Source organism: Apium graveolens, chromosome 10 (genome assembly GCF_009905375.1).
Source record: "Apium graveolens cultivar Ventura chromosome 10, ASM990537v1, whole genome shotgun sequence".
Taxonomy (NCBI): domain Eukaryota; kingdom Viridiplantae; phylum Streptophyta; class Magnoliopsida; order Apiales; family Apiaceae; genus Apium; species Apium graveolens.
This window is the reverse complement of record NC_133656.1, coordinates 143973895-143980655: the sequence shown is the minus strand read 5'-3', so window position 1 is coordinate 143980655 and position 6761 is coordinate 143973895.

The following is a 6761-nucleotide window of genomic DNA, read 5'->3' as shown; positions in this document are numbered from 1 at the left end:
AAGGTGTCTACCAGTATGTTGAAAAAGTTGAACATTGTTGAACTGTTCATCCTAGCCTCAAAAATCCCATGGTTAAAATAGAAAGAGAATGAATATTTCAGAGATAAACTTTGGAGAATTATGATGAATGTATCCCCTCAAGCCTTTATATATCCATTCGTGATCAAAGTAATTGCGGATGGTAGGATGCAAAATATCACTATGTCTGACCAACATCTGAGATCCATTCGATATCTACAACTCACTTTTCTTGAAAGTCAACTCAGGAGCAAAAGAGCAAAACTGGAGGCACCAGGAGTTAAAAGATCAGAAGCAGACCTTAAAGTTATTGAAGTTCTATATGCTTACAGACTCAATGACAAAATGATCAGGGATACAGAGAAGGACATGAATAAAGTTGGAAGAGCTTATCATGAGATAGTGTTAATTAATGGAGAGCCAGAAATAAATCTTCTAAAAGAAAACGAACCTATCATCAACACTAACAGTGAAGGGGAACTAGTCTTTCAGATTAATCAAGCAAAGATTAAGATCAATGATTTCAGAATAAGCACATTAGAATCAATTTATCAAGCCTTAATGGACGTCAAGCTCTCCACATGTAAGGAGGATAAAATTGCATTGATCCCAATCATAAGGATACTTGATGAGGTACCGGAAGAAGAGTCAATCAATGACACCAAGAGAGTACGAGGACATCCTAAAAGGATAACAGTCTTCGTAATGTCCAGAAAATCATCACTATTGTTTGATCTTGTTCCCAAATGCACCAAAGTCAAATATCTTGAGATAATGCTTCATGGGATGAATAATCCACCTCCAGTCAATGTACTTGAGATAGAAGCTCGTAATTGTGTGCAACCTAAATTGAATGAGCTAAAAGAGTCTCCTAAAAAACCTTCAGATCCTAAGAAGAAAGTCTCTAAGAGAAAATCTGATCAGCCTCAAGAAGGAGAAGGAAGCGGGAAGCACTTTGTAATTTATAACTTAAGAAATCTGGAATTGAATATGTAATCCAGAATGTATTTAATATCTTTATATATTTTGAGATTGTACTTTTTCTTATCATCGGTTGAGTTATCGTTAGGGATTTGCTTGTCGAACTCTAACAATCAAATAGGGGGAGATTGTAAAGCATAATGTAATGTAACATGTAATCGAGGATTTATAACTCAACATGAAAATAGAAACAGATAAACAATATTAAACTGTGAAGCACAGAAACCCTTTAAATGAAGACAGGATAAACACAAAGAACCAAATGATGCAATTGACTCCTTAAGTCCTCTAATAGATCATGGGAAGAAGTTCATTGTCATGTTCAAGCAGCCATGAAGAATAAGACAAGGGACTTTAAGCATCAATTACATGAATTGATTTTAAGTGTTACAGATCAAGGGTTCAGAGAAAGAAGCAATGGATAAACATCAATCTGTATCAGCATAGAAACACAAGACAAATTGAATTAGGATTCTCTCAATGCTAGTTATTTATGAACCAGACTAGTGCACCAAACATCAGTATTCAAGAAAGAATTTTGATTCAGTTACAGAAGGAAATGTTGATACAATGAAGAATGGTTTGACAAAAGCAAGAATATTCTAAGTCATAACAGCCTTCTACCTGGTCGCCATAGAAGTGTACAAAGACTATGGTCGCCACAAAACTGGTCGCCATAGAGAATCTCTCTAAGGCACCACAGTGGTCAACATAGAGATTCTCTAAGGCACCTAGTCGCCATAAACTCTAGTCACCGCAGAAGAAGCCTCTGTAGCTACCCAATCACCATAGAGCCTTAGCTGATCTCAGAACTTCAAGTGAATCTCTTGGTCACCATAAAAGTTCACATGGTCGCCAAAGAAGTTCCCTTGGTCACCATAGAAGATCCCCTGGTCGCAATAGAACATATGCAGTCGCCGTAGAGCTCTATAAAGACACTGGTCACCATAGAAGCTTGCTCAGGTCACCATAGAAGAGTTGTGTATTCATTGAGTTTAATTGTAGCAAATTTAAATGGAATGAGTGGACACAAACATACCACTTGTCCATTGAATTTGGAAGTCTACAACAGAAGCTGATTGAATGCAATTCAATATCAGTCATCTTCTCCAGCAACACAATTTTGTTTACGAGAGCTCCATTAAATCCCCAATTTATTAAGCTTGTAAACATATTGTTATGCTGCTGAATTTATTGTAGCTAATCAATTTATTGATTAGATTGTAGCAACCTTAAGGATTATATTAATAAAACAATATATTCCTCGAATTGTTTTGTGTCTTATTTGATTCCATACTTTTAACGAAGAACTTGTAAACAAATCAAAAAGATTGTAGGTATCGTATTCAACCCCCCTTCTACGATACTTTGGGACTAACATTTAGTTATAGGAACAATAAGTAATAATTAGGCTCTACACTGAAATTAGGGTTTATGGGCTAAAGGATGGATTGTCTGTTAAGTTGTATTCTTCATTGTTTACTCATTATGTCAATCATATTTTCTTATGTTTTGTTTTATTTGTATTGCACGATACACGCATGTTAAAAGGGAGTTGTTTCCACTCTTATGTATTTTGGATAATCCGAGGTGAATTAAAGCACTCTGAGCAATTTTTCAAAAATCAACGTGATAGAGTTTAGTGATTTTGAGTCGTTTACATATTCATGACTTATTCGCATGAGAGGTTCAAGTTTATGGAGGGGTGAATTTAGAAGGGTGATTTAACCTCTGGATAACTACCAAACACTAAATCAAATCAAGATTTTAATGAACATGTCAAGAGAATTTTCGGGAAAAAATGAAGTGGGTTAAGAGGATCCATAATAATAGGCACTGGATTGTAGCGTCTCGTGATGATGAGAGGAAATATGACACAATTGACCATGAAATAATTATAACTAGTTTAGAGTTGTGGGTAATAATTCAACCACGGAGAGTAGTGCTCGAAAAAATTTAAAAATTAAATAATGCAAAATATAATATTCAGTAGAAGTATTATATGGAACACTATATTTACCAGAAGAACGTGTGCATATAAAACACTGAATTCTGCCAAACAACAAAATCGAACGTACTATTTACACAAAACATCAAGTTCAACCGTTGAACATAATTAAGAATTTATAATTAAATGCAACATTTCTACGATAATAATATATTTAATAATTGCATTTAATATCTATCTCGTGAACATAATGAAAATTTTAGAAAATTATAAAACATGCAAATGCAAGCATCTGCCCATTTTTTTAAAAAAAAATGTATTAATAAAATGTTCAATTGCGAAGCTTATTATTTTCCTATAAAAATAAGTTCTTTCTGTTGATAACAATTCAGTTAAATCTCGTCTTTATTATTTTATTGTGTAATGCCTAATAAATAATATTAAAATAAATGGTGGAGTGTTGAATTATCGTGGACAATGCGTACACATTATACATATAGCTTAATTAACCTTTTTAAAACCCAAAAAGAAGGGTGATCCCCTTAACTTTAATGGAAGAACATTAGGGTTCATCTCTTAATTAGGATTTTAAAACCCTATGTTAGGAAATGAATAACACACGGGGGGGGGGGGTGAATGTATTTTACTATTTTTAAGCTTTTCTTGAATCTTTTATGGTTGAATAAAGTAAATTAAATCTTGTAGTGAAATTGTATTCATGCAGAAATTAAGCTTGCAAGAATAAAGAGCACAGATCTTCAAAACTCACTTAATTTTATATTAAAATTAAAAATGTTTTGCTATAAAATTTCTAGGCTCTTTGTTGATAAAGAGCTTAGCTTCTTCTTGAGAGAGTTACAAGATTTTTTATCTAAATTTTTACAACTGACTAAAGGACCAGTGTTAACTTTATAGTTCAGTTAACTATTGGTTTACACAGTGTACAATAAGACATGTTATTAACTTTAGTAAACTGTCACTTGTCATTTCCATTTTGAGAAAAGTGTATCTTCCATTTCTGGCTTAGCATATCTTAGCTTCCTGTGTTTACTTTGATCTTCCTTTGTCAGTTAATCTTTATAATTGATCTTGCACATCCTTCAAGCTGCTTTTTGTAGACTTGTTAATCCAGCTGGTTGAATTGTTTGTTGATTGTTAATCTTGGATATTGAACTGATCTGCAATTTTGTACTTTGAGATTTCACCTCGAGATTGATCTATAGAGAACTTGACATCTCGATAAGTATATTGGCTTATCGAGATCTCTAGTACTCTATAGTTAATTTGGCTTGTAGAGGTCTCCCAGTTCTCTATAAGAAAATTTGGCTTGTCGAGATCTCTAGTCTTCATATCTTCACTTTGACTTATCGATATCTCTGAATTCTCTAGTGGCTTCTTCGATATCTCAGAGTTCTCTAGTCAAATTTTGACTTGTCGATATCTCAGAGTTCTCTAGTGAATTTTGACTTGTCGATATCTCTGAGTTCTTCGGTGGAATTTGACTTATCGGTAAGTCAGAGTTCTCTAATGAATGTTGACTTATCGATAACTCTAAGTTCTTTAGTGAAGAAATGACTTGTCGATATCTCCAATCTTCATGTCTTCAATTTCGCTTGTCTATATCTCTGAGTTCTCTATAAGCTTTCCTGAGTTCTATATAAGTCATTCTGGAGTTACTCGAATGACTTCTCTATAACATTAAATATGTGACTTGTAGAGATCTTGACTTAGAATATTTTTCCTAAAATAGATTTATTCAACTCCAAGCTTCTTCATAATTCTTCTGAGGCATGATCTTCTTGATCTTCTTCCAGATAGAATTCTTAGGCTTGACACTGTTTATAGAAAAAGACTCCAGTCTGCTCCTTTGACATTTTTACAGATTTTAAGTGTTACAAGTACAAAATACAGACTAAGATAATAATACAACTTACTTAGGGTTGACAAATTGTCTTAGTCTTATTATAGTACAGGCATGTCTTGCACAACAATCTCCCCCAATTTTTGAGAAGATTGTTTAACATAAATTCATGCCTGTTAACAAGACTAACCCCAAGTTTAAAAAGATGGAATATAAAATTAATACACAAAGCTTGATAGAATTACAACTTTTGTACAACATAAAATTTACAAAGTTCAATGGTTACAAGTATCAGGTAAAGACAGTTTTTGTATCTGCCTCTTCCGTAAGAACATCCTTCAAGTGATCAAGAATTTCCAATTCTTCTATAATAGGTGTTCCACTTAGAGCTTCTATAAGTTTTTATCTTGCTACCTTGGGATAACCACTGTCTAGCAAATCTATTATAAATCTTGAGAATCCGCCAACTTTGATGTTTAGAATTCCCATCCTTAGAGATTCTGCTCATTCCTTTTGCCTTAAGCTCTTCTGATCTTTTTATAAACCTCTCAATTTCTTCATCATACTTTCTTCTTCTTTCTTCAACTTCAACTTCATTCCTTTATATTGTTTCTTCCCTTTCAATCAACCACTCAGCTATTGTAACACCCCCAGATCCGGGGTCGGGGATCCGGGTCGTCACGGTCTTTCTTTCCACAATATCACTTCACTTAATTAATAATAAATAACCTTATGTTGTGACCCCACACTAACACACACCACAACCCGTTATAGTCTCAGAGATAAAATTTAAATAAGTACAAGTCTTTGAATCCATAATTTAAAAGTTATTACAACCCAAAATGATTACTTGATAATTTTACAGTTAATTGCCATTATCTGCCACAAGTTATAATTATTCATAATTGATTCTCAAAAGTAGATGGTCTGATCTACAATAGATCTACCTCTGCAGCTATAGCAGCTACAACATCAACGGGAAGACGCGGGACGCTTCCCACACGCTTGCGCTGGGTCTGCTGGAGTCTGGCCGTCTTTCCTAACTGTTGTTGTGTGATGAAGAAATAAAGCAAGAGTGAGCCTTACAGCTCGCAAGATAATATATAGTGATAACAATAATATAAGTATCTAAATGGATACTTACTAGAATCTTTTATCGTGTGTAAGATAATTACTAGTATATACTTACTAGTATATGAGCCTACTCATAATACTCATGAAAGTCTTGGTCAAAAGAAATGAACCAAGTTTGATATCTTAATGCGATGAAGTCGCAAAATAGTCAGTATATATACATATATACTTTTCAAAATATTGGAAGTCCTCTTCCATGCATAATATACACAAAGTCCCAGTGTATAACTGTATAAAAATATCGTTGCAAGGTGATCTAATATATCTAACCTTGTCTCAACGTTTTTCTGAAAATCTTTGTCATTCATAAGACAATTATTAACTAGATATAAGTTTAAAAGATGAAGTTACAAGATACTCCAATATACTTATATCTTTTCCAAATACTACTTGAACTTCCACCGTTCAAGTTATAATTAATTTCAAAAGTTCATCCCACTGATGAGACCACAAGATAAGACTTGAATAGATTCAATCTTTGCAATATTATTGAATGAAAAAGTTATGAGATACTTTATTTAGTCCCGATATATATATATCCACATATATATATCTCTAAAATATTTCCTGGAACCTCTGTTATGTAAAGTATGAACAGAGTTGCAATATCCAATGAATTTGGAAGGAAAAAAAAACCTTTGGCATAAACCAGATATCTTGCTGATCAGGCAAAGATACCCATAAGTAACCTTTTCTACTAGTAGATGGACGAATTCCCCACTGGTCATCACCCTGGTCATAATTAGGACCTTATGCTGGACTGCCACTCAGCCACTTATGCATTTGATGGACTCCCACTGAGCCACTTACACTATCATG